At 51.8% G+C, this 15,160-nt stretch overlaps 1 protein-coding gene across 1 annotated transcript in view; it reads right to left on the bottom strand.

Annotated features, from left to right (window-relative positions):
- The window catches only part of vill (villin-like), a 32,580-nt gene extending 30,796 nt beyond the window's left edge, over nt 1–1,784 (bottom strand). Inside the window, 1 exon segment of the mRNA XM_078424213.1 lies at nt 1,747–1,784. The gene's annotated coding sequence lies outside the window, so the exon portion shown is untranslated.
- Nucleotides 1,785–15,160: the final 13,376 nt, after the last annotated feature.

Genomic DNA, 15,160 nt, shown 5'->3' with positions numbered 1-15,160 from the left:
CCTGGGCCTCCTCCATTGTCAGAGTGAGGCCCAGCGCAAATTGGAGGAACAGCACCTCATATTTCGCTTGGGTAGTTTACACCCCAGCGGTATGAACATTGACTTCTCTAACTTCAGACAGTCCCTGCTTTCCCTCTCCATTCCCTCCCCCTTCCTAGTTCTCCCACTAGTCTTCCTGTCTCCGACTACATCCTATCTTTATCCCGCCCCCTCCCCCGACATCAGTCTGAAGAAGGGTCTCGACTCAGGGTCACACACTCAGAAACACGCACATACACACACACACTCAGAAACACGCAGACACACACAGCTCACACTCAGAAACACGCACATACACACACAGAGCTCACACTCAGAAACACGCATAGACACACACTCCATTCCCTCCCCCTTCCCAGTTCTCCCACTAGTCTTCCTGTCTCCGACTACATCCTATCTTTGTCCTGCCCCCTCCCCCGACATCAGTCTGAAGAAGGGTCTCGACCCGAAACGTCACCCATTCCTTCTCTCTGGAGATGCTGCCTGACCCGCTGAGTTACTCCAGCGTTTTGTGTCTGCCGTCATTCTGGCAAACCCCCTCTGCACTTTCTCCAAAGCCTCCACATCCTTCTTGTAACGGAACGGCCAAAACCGCACGCAATGCTCCAAATACTCTCCTTTTTCCTTGCCCAGAGGTGGGTGGCTGGAACACGCTGCCAGGGGTGGTGGTGGAGGCAGTTACGATTGTGGTGTTTACGAGGCTTTTAGATCGGCGCATGGATTTGCAGCGAATGGGGAAGGATATGGATCACGTGCGGGCAGAGATGATGTCCAACTTGGCATCAGGTTTAGTACGGCCCTTGTGGGCCGAAGGGCCTGTTGAATGGTTTATTAATATCGACAATAGACAATAGGTGCAGGAGGAGGCCATTCGGCCCTTCGAGCCAGCACTGCCATTCAATGTGATCATGGCTGATCATTCTCAATCAGTACCCCGTTCCTGCCTTCTCCCCATACCCCCTGACTCCGCTATCCTTAAGAGCTCTATCCAGCTCACTCTTGAATGCATTTCGAGAATTGGCCTCCACTGCCCTCTGAGGCAGAGAATTCCACAGATTCACAACTCTCTGCGTGAAAAAGTTTTTCCTCATCTCTGTTCTAAATGGCCTACCCCTTATTCTTAAACTGTGGCCCCTGGTTCTGGACTCCCCCAACATTGGGAACACGTTTCCTGCCTCTAACGTGTCCAACCCCTTAATAATCGTATACGTTTCGATAAGATCCCCTCTCATCCTTCTCTCATCCCTAGATAATCTAGGGGACTTTATTGTCACATACACATAGGTACAGTGACATACCCCAGCTCTTGTGTACAGATCAGTCAGAACCTTGCCACACACAGGCATAAGAGTCACCACATTTCTGGCACCAAGTTGAAGCCAATTGATAGTATTATTGTATAAATAAATATGTAATATGTAATAATCAATAGAGGCGGCACGATGGCGCAGCGGTAGAGTTGCTGCCTCACAGCGCCGGAGACCCGGGTTCCATCCCCACTACGGGTGCTGTCTGTACAGAGTTTGTACGTTTTCCCCGTGACCTGTGTGGGTTTTCTCCGGGTGCTCCGGTTTCCTCCCACACTCCAAAGATGTACAGGATTGTGGGTTGATTGGCCGGTAAAATTGTAAATGATCCCTAGTGCGTGTGTACGGGGTAAGGGCCGGTCGGCACGGACTCAGTGGGCCAAAGGACCCGTTTACGCACCGTATCACTAAAGTCTAAAATCCAAAAGTCTGAAGGGGCTCAAAGTCAGTCTGAAGAAGGGTCCCGACCCGAAACGTCACGTCTCCAGAGATGCTGCCTGTCCCGCTGAGTTACACCAGCTTTTTGTGTCTAATACAATACAATACGTTATCGGTCATAGAACGTGGAACATAGAACAGTTACATTAATAGACCTGCAAAGCCATGGCAAGTGAGAATGTCCTTGTGTGTATGATATTTAAACAGTCCTGGTCCAAGTCCAAGAGGCTTTTAAACCCAACGAGGAGATTGCTCGAAGGGGGTAATGGCCACATCCCACAGGCCAATGGTCTGCCACACTAGGGTTGCCAACTGTCTCGTATTAGCTGGGACATCCCGTATTTTGGGCTAAATTGGTTTGTCCCTTTCGGGACCGCCCTTGTCCCGTATTAGGCCCGGGGGAGCTGTAGGCCCGGACACTGTAGGCCCGGGGGAGCTGTAGGCCCGGACACTGTAGGCCCGGACACTATAGGCCCGGGGGCTGCTGTAGGCCCGGACACTGTAGGCCAGGACACTATAGGCCCGGGGGCTGCCGTAGGCCCGGACACTGTAGGCCCAGACACTATAGGCCCGGGGGCCGCTGTAGGCCCGGGGGAGCTGTAGGCCCGGACACTGTAGGCCAGGGGGCCGCTGTAGGCCCGGACACTCTAGGTCCGGGGGCCGCTGCAGGCCGGGACACTGTAGGCCCGGATAGCGTAGGCCCGGGCGCCGCCTATCAGAGGATGCGTAGCAACCCGCCTCCCGGCGCGGGCGGCCACCATTGATGAAGCGCGAGCACGTGGCCGCTGGCTGGGTGAGGTCACGTGGGGAGGTGACGTCACCTTTTGTCCCTTATTTGGGAGTGAGAAAGTTGGCAACCACTACAGGCGGTAACAAGAGAAGGCATGAGGGCGGTGCCTCCTGTGACCGCAGTGCTCTCTCCCCTCACTATCAGGGGGAGGGACAGACCATCACACAAACTAACCTCCCTTCCATTGGCTCCATCTACACCTCACGCTGCCTCGGCAAGGCCAGCAGCAGAATCAAGGACCAGTCTCACCCCCGGTCACTCCCTCTTCTCCCCTCTCCCATCGGGCAAGAGGTACAGAAATGTGAAAACGCACACCTCCAGATTCAGAGAGTTTCTTCCCAGCTGTTATCAGGCAACTGAACTAACCTACCACAACCAGAGAGCAGTGCTGAACTACTATCTACCTCATTGGTGACCCTCGGACTATCCTTGATTGGACTTTACTGGCATTACCTTGCACTAAACATTAGTCACGTTATTCCCTTTATTCTGTATCTGTACACTATGGACGGCTCGATTGTAACCATGTGTTGTCTTTCCGTTGTCTGGTTAGCACGCAACTAAAGCTTTTCACTGTACCTCGCTCGGTACACGTGACAATAAACTAACAAACTAACCCAACCAGGTTCACCCAACTAAGTTCATCCAACTAAGCTAACCCAAATAACCCAACTAAACTAACCCAACTAAACTAATCCAACTAACCCAACCCAACTAAGCTAACCATCTAAACTAACCCAACTAACCGAACCCAACTAAACTAAACTTACTAAGCTAACTAACCATCTAAACTAACAAACAACACCATCTAAACTAACAAACAACTAACCATATAAACTAACCATCCAAACTAACAAACAACTAACCATCTGATCTAACTTAACTAAGCTAACAAACAACTAACCATCTTAACTAACAAACTATTAACCATCTAAGCTAACCAACTAAGCTAACAAACTACTAACCATCCAAACTAACAAACAACTAACCATCTAAACTAACCCAACTAAGCTAACAAACTAACCATCTAAACTAACAAACAACTAACCTTCTAAACTAATAATCAACCATATAAACTAACCATCCAAACAACTAACCTGCTAAACTAACCCAACTAAGCTAACAAACTAACCATCTAAACTAACAAACAACTAACCTTCTAAACTAATAATCAACCATATAAACTAACCATCCAAACTAACAAACAACTAACCTGCTAAACTAACCCAACTAAGCTAACAAACTAACCATCTAAACTAAAAAACAACTAACCATCTAAACTAAGACACAACTAACCATCTACGCTAACAAGCTGTGCCATCAGCCGAGGCTGTGGTGCAGGGGCAGTGAGGAGGCCCGTTCCCCGGGTGACGGGGAGGAGTGGAGATCACCAGGCCTTGGTGTCCAGGGGCAGTGAAACATAGAAACTAGGTGCAGGAGTAGGCCATTCGGCCCTTCGAGCCTGCACCGCCATTCAATGTGATCATGGCTGATCATCCAGCTTAGTAACCTGTACCTGCCTTCTCCCCATACCCCCTGATCCCTTTAGCCACAAGGGCCACATCTAACTCCCTCTTAAATATAGCCAATGAACTGGCCTCAACTACCTTCTGTGGCAGAGAATTCCACAGATTCACCACTCTCTGTGTGAAGAAATGTTTTCTCATCTCGGTCCCAAAAGACTTCCCCCTTATCCTTAAGCTGTGACCCCTGGTTCTGGACTCCCCCAACATCGGGAACAATCTTCCCGCATCTAGCCTCTCCAACCCCTTAAGAATTTTATATGTTTCTATAAGATCCCCCCTCAGTCTTCTAAATTCCAGCGAGTACAAGCCCAGTCTATCCAGTCTTTCCTCATATGAATGCTATGAATGCCAACATACCATTGGCTTTCTTCACTGCCTGCTGCACCTGCACGCTTGCTTTCAATGACTGGTGCACCATGACACCCAGGTCACGTTGCATCTCCCCTTCTCCTAATTGGTCAACATGCAGATAATAGTCTGCTTTCCTGTTCTTGCCGCCAAAGTGGATAACCTCACATTTATCCACATTATATTGCATCTGCCATGCATTTGCCCACTCTCCTAATCTATCCAAGTCACTCTGCAGCCTCCTAGCATCCTCCTCGCAGCTAACACTGCCACCCAGCTTCGTGATATCCGCAAACTTAGAGATGTTGCATTCAATTCCCTCGTCCAAATCATTAATATATATTGTAAATAACTGGGGTTATTTACAGTGAGGAGGCCCGTTCCCAGGGTGACGGGGAGGGGAGGAGGAGGAGATCATCAGGTCCTGGTGTTCAGGGACAGGGCATGAAGCCAAGGTTGGCACAGCTGGTGAGGCCGAAGCTGAGACTTGCCCACTCCGTCCCCAAAGCCTCTGCTGCAAGCAGGAGACACATCCTGGAGGGACAGCCCCCTCCCCCGGCACGCACACACGCACCGACACACAGACGACGCACAGACCTCCGCAAACATGGGGCACTGGGGTGGGTACAGGACCTGGGCCACACACACACTTGGAGAGAGACACACACACACACACACTGGCACACACACGCACCGACACACACACACACACACACACACACACACACACAGGCGCACACACCGACATAAACTCAGAGACACACACAAACTCAGACACACACACACACTCAGTGACACACTCAGAGAGAGAGACACACACACACACACACTCAGAGAGACACACACACAGAGACAAACACACACAGAGACAGACACACTGAGATACACACACATACACACTCAGAGACACACACACTCAAAGATACACACACTAACAGACACACACACACACTCAGACACACACACACACACAGACACACACTCACACTCAGACACACACACACACACTCAGTGACACACTCAGAGAGAGACACACACACACACTCACCCTCAGACACACACTCACACTCAGACACACACACACACTCAGACACACTCAGACACACACACTTAGAGACACTCTCAGACACACAGATATACTGCCAGACCCACTCACACTCAAACACTCACGTCTCCTCACTGAACACACACAATGGCAAACAGATACACCCACATGGCCACAGGACATGCTGCCTGCAATGTAGCTGGGTCTACTTCCCAGTCAACACCCTGAAGGCTATAATAACCCAGGCAAATATTTCTGCGCACCACCAGACTCAGGAACAGCTTCTCCCTCTCTGTTATCGGGCTTCTGAACGGCCCTTCCATTAGCTAGGGTACTGTCCGATTCACCTCCACCCCATTGCGGACGTTGGACTCTGGAACTGGTGCGATACAACGCTGAGAACTAGTTTAGTTTAGAGATACAGCGCGGAAACAGGCCCTTCGGCCCACCAGGTCCACACCGACCAGCAATCCCCACACATTAACACTATCCTACACCCACTAGGGACAATTTTTACATTTACACTAATTCAATTAACCTACAAACCTGCACGTCTTTGGAGTGTGGGAGGAAACCGGAGATCTCGGATAAAACCCACGCAGGTCACGGGGAGAACGTACAAACTCCGTACAGACGGCGCCCGTAGTCGGGATGGAACCCTGGTCTCCGGCGCTGTAAGGCAGCAACTCTACTGCTGTGCCACCGTGAACTGATGCGCTACAACGCTGAGAACTACATTCTGCACTCTGTATCTCCTCCTTTGCTCTACCTGTTGTACTTGTTCTGACTTGATTGTAATTATGTGTAGGAAAAGAAACTGCAGATGCTGGTTTAAATGGAAGGTAGACACAAAATGCTGGAGTAACTCAGTGGGTGACAAAATGCTGGAGTAACTCGGTGGGTAATATGTATGGTATCCCTGATCTGTTTGGAGAGGATGCAAAACAACGTTTCTCACTGTACATCGGTACACAGGCCAATAATAAACCTAAACAAACCATCCCTCTTTTTAACCAACACCTTTGTAATAAATGTAGATTAACACTTGCTCAACCTGTCTGATCAGTTTGTTCTTATGCGCCAGAACACCTCCTTGCCTGCAGTCTCTCAGTCAGAGCATTGAGTACAAGAGTCAGGAAGTCATGATGCAGCTTTACACGACTTTAGTTAGACTGCATTTAGAGTATTGTAGGCCCAGACTCTGTAGGCCCAGACTCTGTGGGCTCGGACGCTGTAAGTCTGGACGCTGCAGACCCGGACAGTGCGAGCCCGGGCAGTGCAGGCCTGGACAGTGTAGGCCCAGCCCCCTCCTAATGGAGGTTGCTTAGCAACCCGCCTCCCGGCCCAGGTGGCCGCCATTGGTGGAGCGGGAGCACGTGGCCGCTGGCTGGGTGCGGTCACGTGGGGCGGTGACGTCACCTTGTCCCGTATTTGGGAGTGAGATAGTTGGCAACCCTAGGTAGGAAGGAACTGCAGATGCTGGTATAAACCGAAGATAGACACAAAGTGCTGGAGTAACTCAGCGGGTCAGGCAGCATCTCTGGAGAGAAGGAATGGGTGACGTTTCAGGTCTGAAGACGGATCTCGACCCGAAACGTCACCTGTTCCTTCTCTCCAGAGTTGCTGCCTGACCCGCTGAGTTACTCCAGCATTTTGTGTCTACCTTTGTGTCCACCTATCGTGCAATTGTGTGAAGGATGTGGAGGCTTTGGAGAGGGTGCAGAAGAGAGTCACCAAGAAGCTCTCTGGGTTAGAGGTTATTAGTTATAGGGAGAGGTTGGACAGACGTGTATTATTTTCTCTGGAGCGCTGGAGGTTGAGGGGAGACCCAGCAGAAGTATATAAAATGAAGAGAGGCAGAGACAGAGCAGACAGTCAGAACCTTTTAGATCAGCCGTGATCACAATGAATGGTGATGCTGACTCAAAGGGCCAAATGGCCTCCTCCTGCACCTATTTTCTCTGTTTCTATTGTTTCTAAAACTAGAGGGCATAGCTTTAAGGTGAGAGGGGCAAAGTTTATAGATTTTTTTTTAGAGATACAGCACTGAAACAGGCCCCTTCGGCCCACCGGGTCCGCGCCGACCAGCGATCCCCACACACTAACACTATCCTACACCCACTAGGGACAATTTACACTTACACCAAGCCAATTAACCTACAAACCTGCACGTCTTTGGAGTGTGGGAGGAAACCGAAGATCTGGGAGAAAACCCACGCAGGTCACGGGGAGAACGTACAAACTCCGTACAGACAGCACCCGTAGTGGGGATGGAACCCGGGTCTCAGGCGCTGCATTTGCTGTAAGGCGGCAACTCTACCGCCGCGCCACATATGGAGATGTACACGTCAAGTTTAGTTACACTAAGACGCTTGAGGTGTGATTGAAAGAATGTGTCTTCTCCACCACTCTCTGTGCTGAATTAAGACATCATTGAACATCGGTCAATAGACAATAGATGCAGGAGGAGGCCATTTGGCCCCTCGAGCCAGCACCACCATTCAATGTGATCACGGCTGATCATTCTCAATCAGTACCCCGTTCCTGCCTTCTCCCCATACCCCCTGACTCCGCTATCCTTAAGAGCTCTATCTAGTTCTCTCTTGAATGCATTCAGAGAATTGGCCTCCACTGCCTTCTGAGGCAGAGAATTCCACAGATTCACAACTCTCTGGGTGGAAATGTTTTTCCTCATCTCCGTTCTAAATGGCCTACCCCTTATTCTTAAACTGTGGCCCCTGGTTCGGGACTCCCCCAACATTGGGAACATGTTTCCTGCCTCTAACGTGTCCAACCCCTTAATAATCTTATATGTTCCAATAAGATCCCCTCTCATCCTTCTAAATTCCAGTGCATCCTTCTAAAATCCAGTGATTGGAGCAGAATTGGGCCATTCGACCCATCTAGTCTACTCCGCCCTTCAAACATGGCTGGTCGATCTCTCCCTCCTAACCCTGTTCTCCTGCCTTCTCCCCATAACCTCTGACGCCCGTACTAATCCTACCATAACCACAGAGCAGTGCTGAACTACTAGTTATATCATTGGTGACCCTCAGACTATCTTTGATTGGACTTTACAGGCTTTACCTTGCACTAAATGTTATTTCCTTATCATTTATCTATACACTGTAAATGGCTCGATTGTAATCATGTACAGTCTTTCCGCTGACTGGATTGAACGCAACAAAAGGCTTTCCCCAGTACCTCGGTACGCATGACAATAAACTATAGACACAAAATACTGGAGTAACTCAGCGGGACAGGCAGCATCTCTGGAGAGAAGGGATGGGTGTTGATTCGGGTCGAGACCCTTCTTCAGACAATAAACTAAACTGAACTGACACACAGCGAGCTCTCTTGTTGCCCCGGGTTACCCAACTCCTCCATCCCTCCCTCCGTCTCTCCCTCCATCCCTCCCTCCCTCTCCTCCTCCGTCTCTCCCTCCCTCTCCCCCTCCGTCCCTCCCTCCCTCCCTCCGTCTCTCCTTCCCTCCCTCCCTCTCTCTCCGTCCCTCTGTCTCTCCCTCCTTCCCTCTCTCTCCCCCTGTCCCTCCCTCCCTCTCTCCCACTCTCCCTCCCTCTGACCTCCCTCCCTCTCTCCGTCTCTCTTTCCCTCTCCCCGTCCCTCTCTCCCCCCTCCCTCTCCCTCCCTCTCTCCGTCTCTCTTTCCTTCTCCCCGTCCCTCTCTCCCCCCTCCCTCTCCCTCCCTCTGTCTCTCTGTCTCTCCCCCCTCCCTCTCCCTCCCTCCATCTCTCTTTCCCTCTCTCCCTCCATCTCTCTTTCCTTCCCCCGTCCCTCTCTCCCCCTCCCTCTAACTCCCTCTCCCTCCTCCTCCGTCCCTCTGTCTCTCCCTCCCTCCATCTCTCTTTCCCTCTCTCCCTCCGTCTCTCTTTCCCTCCCTCCCTCCATCTCTCTTTCCCTCCCTCCGTCCCTCTCTCCCCCCTCCCTCTAACTCCCTCTCCCTCCTCCTCCGTCCCTCTCTCCTCCCTCCCTTCCTCTGCCTCTCCCTCCCTCCATCTCTCTTTCCCTCTCTCCCCATCCCTCTCTCTTTCCCTCCCTCCCTCCCTCTGAGAGGGGCAGAGCTGGTCCCAGCAATGCCAGCCCCCGTGGGTGGGTGGGTGGGGAGGGGAGGGAGGCAGCTCCTGATGGCAGTGTGCAGGTGATCAGAGGGAGAGGGGAGAGGCGTTGTTACTAGGCAGCCTCGTTTACCCACAGGAGTTGCCCAGACTGGGCCTGGTGGCTTTGATTTAGTGTCTGGGCTCTGTGGGGAGGTCTGCAACACAACAATGCCTTCCTTCTCACAGATGATTGATCCCCCATTAGCTTCAACTTGTTTGGCACAACACCTTGTCACTCTGCAGCTCCTGAAACACGGAACTGCACAGCACAGGAACAGGCCCTTCGGCCCACTGTACCTGTGCTGAACCTGGGGTTGCCAACTGTCCCGTATTAGCCGGGACATCCCATATATTTTAGGCTAAATTGGTTTGTCCCGTACGGGACCACCCTTGTCCCATATTAGGCCCGGGGGGCGCTGTAGGCCCGGACACTGTAGGCCCGGACACTGTAGGCCCGGACAGTGTAGGCACGGGGGGCGCTATGGGCCTGGACACTGTAGGCACGGGGGGCGCTGTGGGCCTGGACACTGTAGGCCCGGACAGCGTAGGCCCAGTGTAGGTCCGGACACAGGGCACCGCCTAACGGAGGTTGCGTAGCAACCCGCCTCCCAGCCCGGGTGGCCGCCATTGGTGGAGCAGGAGCACGTGGCCGCTGGCTGGGTGAGGTCACGTGGGGCGCGGGGCGGTGACGTCACCTTGTCCCATATTTGGGAGTGAGATAGTTGGCACCCCTAGCTGAATCTGATGCTAAGCTAATCTACTCTGCCTCTAAGTGATCTATAGATAGCACAGGAACAGGCCCTTCGGCCCACTAATCATAATGCCAAGTTAATCTTCTTTGCCTATATATGATCCATAAAATTGGACAGCACAGGAACAGGCCCTTCGGCCCACTATATCTGTGCTGAACATGATGCCTTTAATCTCCACCACCGGTGTGTGATCCACAGAGAGCACAGGAACAGGCCCTTCGGCCCACTATATCTATGCCAGATATATATACAGTACAGGGCAGACACAACATGCTGGAGTAACTCAGCGGGTCAGGCAGCACCTCGGGAGAGAACGAAAAGGGTGACATTTCGGGTCGAGACCCTTCCTCAGACCATACCCGACCCGAATTATCACCCATCCCTTCTCTCCAGAGATGCTGCCTGTCCTGCTGAGTTACTCCAGCACTTTGTGTCTACCTTTAGTTTATTGTCACGTGTACAGAGGTACAGTGAAAAGCTTTTTCGTTGCGTGCTATCCAGTCAACGGAAAGACTGTACATGATCACAATCGAGCCGTTTACAGTGTGTAGATAGATGATAAGGGAATAACGTTTAGTGCAAGATAAAGCCAGCAAAGTCCGATCATATGGTCTCAACCCGAAACGTCACCCATTCCTTCTCTCCCGAGATGCTGCCTGACCCGCTGAGTTACTCCAGCACTTTGTGTCTGCCTTCGATTTAAACCGGCATCTGCACTTTCCTCCCTACACGTAGAACAGTACAGCACAAGAACAGGTCCTTCATCGCTCTGTGCTGAACCTGATGCTAAGTTAGTCTGCCAGTGTGAGACCCATACCCCTCCATTCCCAGAATATCCAAAACACTCCAGCTTTTGAAAAGTCAACCACAGAGAGAGTGGTTGTCAAACAGCAGTAGACAGAAGGTGGCAGGATAAAGAAGGTGTCAGATACAGGGAGAGGATGGACATATCATATCATATCATATATATACAGCCGGAAACAGGCCTTTTCGGCCCTCCAAGTCCGTGCCGCCCAGTGATCCCCGTACATTAACACTATCCTACACCCACTAGGGACAATTTTTACATTTACCCAGCCAATTAACCTACATACCTGTACGTCTTTTGGAGACTTGGATTTTTTACAGACTTGGATTGCATTCTCTGGAGCGTCGGAGGTTGAGGGGAGACCTGGTAGACGTCTATAAAATTAGGAGAGGCATTGAGAGTAGGGTTGCCAACAGTCCCATATTAGCCGGGACGTCCCGTATTTTGGGTTAGATTGGCTTGTCCCGTACGGGACCGCCCTTGTTCCTTATTAGGCCCAGGGGGTGCTGTAGGCCCGGACGCTGTAGGCCCGGACTCTGTAGGCCCGGGCGCCCCCTAACGGAGGTTGCGTAGCAACCCGCCTCCCGGCCCGGGCAACTGCCATTGGTGGAACGGGAGCACGTGGCCACTGGCTGGGTGAGGCCACGTGGGGCGCGGGGCGGTGACGTCACCTTGTCCCTTACTTGGGAGTGAGGAAGTTGGCAACCATTAATAGAGAGGGTAGACCTTTCAGAGTGGAGAGTAAAGTGGAATGGCAAAGACGGCATCGTTTTAAAGGAGAGAGGTAACGTTTGAAAATGTTTAGTTTAGAGATACAGCGTGGAAACAGGCCCTTCGGCCCACCGAGTCCACACAGACCAGCAAATACTAGTTCTATCCGACACACTAGGGACAATTTACAGAAGCTAATTGACCTACAAACCTGTACATCTTGAGCGTGGGAGGAAACCGGGACACCTGGAGAAAACCCACACGGTCACATGGAGAATGCACAAACTCATTACAGACAGCACCCGTAGTCAGGATCGAACCGGGGTCTCTGGCGCCGTGAGGCAGCAACTCTACCGCTGCGCCACCGTGTTGCCCTGAGTGGGTCAAGTTTTTTAAACTTTACACAGAGTGGTTTAGGCCTGGAACACGCGCTGCCAGTGGTTGAGAGTGGTCGGCACAGACACTGTGGGCCGAAGGGCCTGTTCCTGTGCTGCACTGTTGGGGTCATACAGCCCCTTTGGCCCAACTTGCCCACACCGACCAACATGCCCCATCTACACTAGTCCCCACCTGCCTGCGTTTCCCTCCAAGCCTATCCTATCCATGTACCTGTCCAAATGTCTCTTAAATGCTGTTATAGTCCCTGCCTCAACTACCTCCTCTGGCAACCCGTTCCATACACCCACCACCCTGTGTGGAAAAGTTGCCCCTCAGGTTCCTATTAAATCTTTCCTCCGCTCACCCATAAACCTACGGTCACGGTGGTGCAGCGGTAGAGTTGCTGCCTCACGGCGCCAGAGACCCGGGTTCCATCCCGACTACGGGCGCCGTCTGTACGGAGTTTGCACGTTCTCCCCGTGACCTGCGTGGGCTTTCTCCAAGATCTTCGGTTTCCTCCCACACTCCAAAGACGTGCAGGTTTGTCGGTTAATTGGCTTGGTAAATGTAAAAATTGTCCCTAGTGGGTGTGGGATAGTGTTAGTGTGCGGGGATCGCTGGTCGGCGCGGACCCGGTGGGCCGAAGGGCCTGTTTCCGCGCTGTATCTCTAAACTAAAATAAACTAAACTACACCCTCTGGTCCTCGATTCCCCCACATTGGGTGAAAGACTCTGAGCATCTACCCGATCTATTCCTCTCTTGAACTTCTACACCTCTATAAGATCGCCCCTCATCCTCCTGCACTCCACGGAATAGACAATCGACAATAGGTGCAGGGAGGAGGCCATTCGGCCCTTCGAGCCAGCACTGCCATTCAATGTGATCATGGCTGATCATTCTCAATCAGTACCCCGTTCCTGCCTTCTCCCCATACCCCCTGACTCTGCTATCCTTAAGAGCTCTATCTAACTCTCTCTTGAATGCATTCAGTGAATTGGTCTCCACTGCCTTCTGAGGCAGAGAATTCCACAGATTCACAACTCTCTGACTGAAAAAGTTTTTCCTCATCTCCGTTCTATAGAGACCCAGCCTGCTCAACCTCTCCCTGTAGCTCAGGCCCTCCAGTCCTGGCAACATCTTCTCTGCACCCTTTTCCGGCTTGACAACATCTTTCCCCGTGACATAGTGACCGGAAAACAAAGGAGGAGATTAGTTGAAGATGGGCGTCATGTTTGGGCAAACTTCCAGCCGGGAGGGATGCAGGTGAGCAGGAAACGCCAAAGCCAAGTGATTTGGCAACTTAGGGACGGAAGGCAAGCAGGTACGAACGCCTGATTAATCCCACCGCTCCACCACTACCTGTGACATTGGACACCTGGGGCAGCCTCTGAACAGGAAACGTCCCATTCCCTTGACTCAGGAGTGAGGGTGGGGGGCAGATGGAAGTTAATTGCAGAAAGAATCAGAAGGGGGAAAACAGAGGTGGAGTACAATTAGATCACGTTTCATAAATAAATAAACATGGAAAATAGGTGCAGGAGGAGGCCATTTGGCCCTTCGAGCCAGCACCGCCATTCCACTGTGATCAAAACCAACGAGAAAATAAACATTGTGATCAAAACCTAAAACCAACGAGGGCACAGATTACAGTGTCCCAGCCACAGAGAAAGTGCGCAGTGGCACAGTGATAGAGTTGCTGCCTCACAGCGCCGGAGACCAGGGTTCCATCCTGACCATGGGCGCTTTCTGCACGCGGTTTGTACGTTCTCCCCCGTGACCCGCGTAGGTTTTCACAACACACACCACACGAGTTCACACAAGTTATAGAAGTAGAATTAGGCCATTCGGCCCATCGAGTCCACTCCGCCATTCAATCATGGCTGATCTCTCCCTCCTAATCCCATTTTTCCCTACCTTCTCCCCATAACCCCTGACACCCGTTCGAATCAAGAATTTGTCCATCGCTGCCTTAAAAATATCTGCTGACTTGGCCTCCACATCCCTCTGTGGCAATGAGTTCCACAGAGTGAGGCCCAGCGCAAATTGGAGGAACAGCACCTGATATTTCACTTGGGTAGTTTACACCCCAGCGGTATCAACATTGACTTCTCTAACTTCAGATAGTCCCTGCTTTCCCTCTCCATCCCCTCCCCCTTCCCAGTTCTCCCACCAGTCTCCTGTCTCCGACTACATCCTATCTCTGTCCCGCCCCCTCCCCCTGACATCAGCCTGAAGAAGGGTCTCGACCCAAAACGTCAGCCATTCCTTCTCTCCAAAGGTGCTGCCCGACCCGCTGAGTTACTCCAGCATTTTCTGGTCTACCTTTGGTTTAAACCAGCATCTGCAGTTCTTTTTCCTGCCCGGAATGCCAACCTGGTCAGCGTGGGCTAGGTGGGCCGAAGGGCCTGATTCTCTGTGACAGCACAGCTCTGCCGCTGTCCTTTGCAGATGGAACCTGCTCCCCCTCCTGTCTTTGCAAAGGATCAGACTGCTCTACGGGACAGTGCGTCTCTTCACGGAGGCCATTAGTGCGGGCATTAAACAGATGAGGCACTGGGCCCAGTCTGTGCTTCACACCAGTTACTGCTTAGCACCGGTAAATGTCCCAGTTAACCCAAGCCATCTCCACGCCTCAGCTTTAGAGATAAACAGAGCGGAAAACAGGCCCTTCGGCCCGACGAGTCCACACCGACCCCTTCGGCCCGCACTATCCCACACACCAGGGATAATTTACACAAGTTATAGGGGTAGAATTAGGCCATTCGGCCATCGAGTCCACTCTGCCATTCAATCATGGCTGATCTCTCCCTCCAACCCCATTTTCCTGCCTTCTCCCCATAACCCCTGACACCCCGTTTTAATCAAGAATTTGTCCATCTCCGCCTTAAATATATCCACTG

This window comes from Rhinoraja longicauda, chromosome 2, assembly GCF_053455715.1.
Source record: "Rhinoraja longicauda isolate Sanriku21f chromosome 2, sRhiLon1.1, whole genome shotgun sequence".
In the NCBI taxonomy this organism is placed as follows: domain Eukaryota; kingdom Metazoa; phylum Chordata; class Chondrichthyes; order Rajiformes; family Arhynchobatidae; genus Rhinoraja; species Rhinoraja longicauda.
Note: the sequence above shows the minus strand (reverse complement) of the source record. Positions and strands in the feature narration are given on the sequence as shown.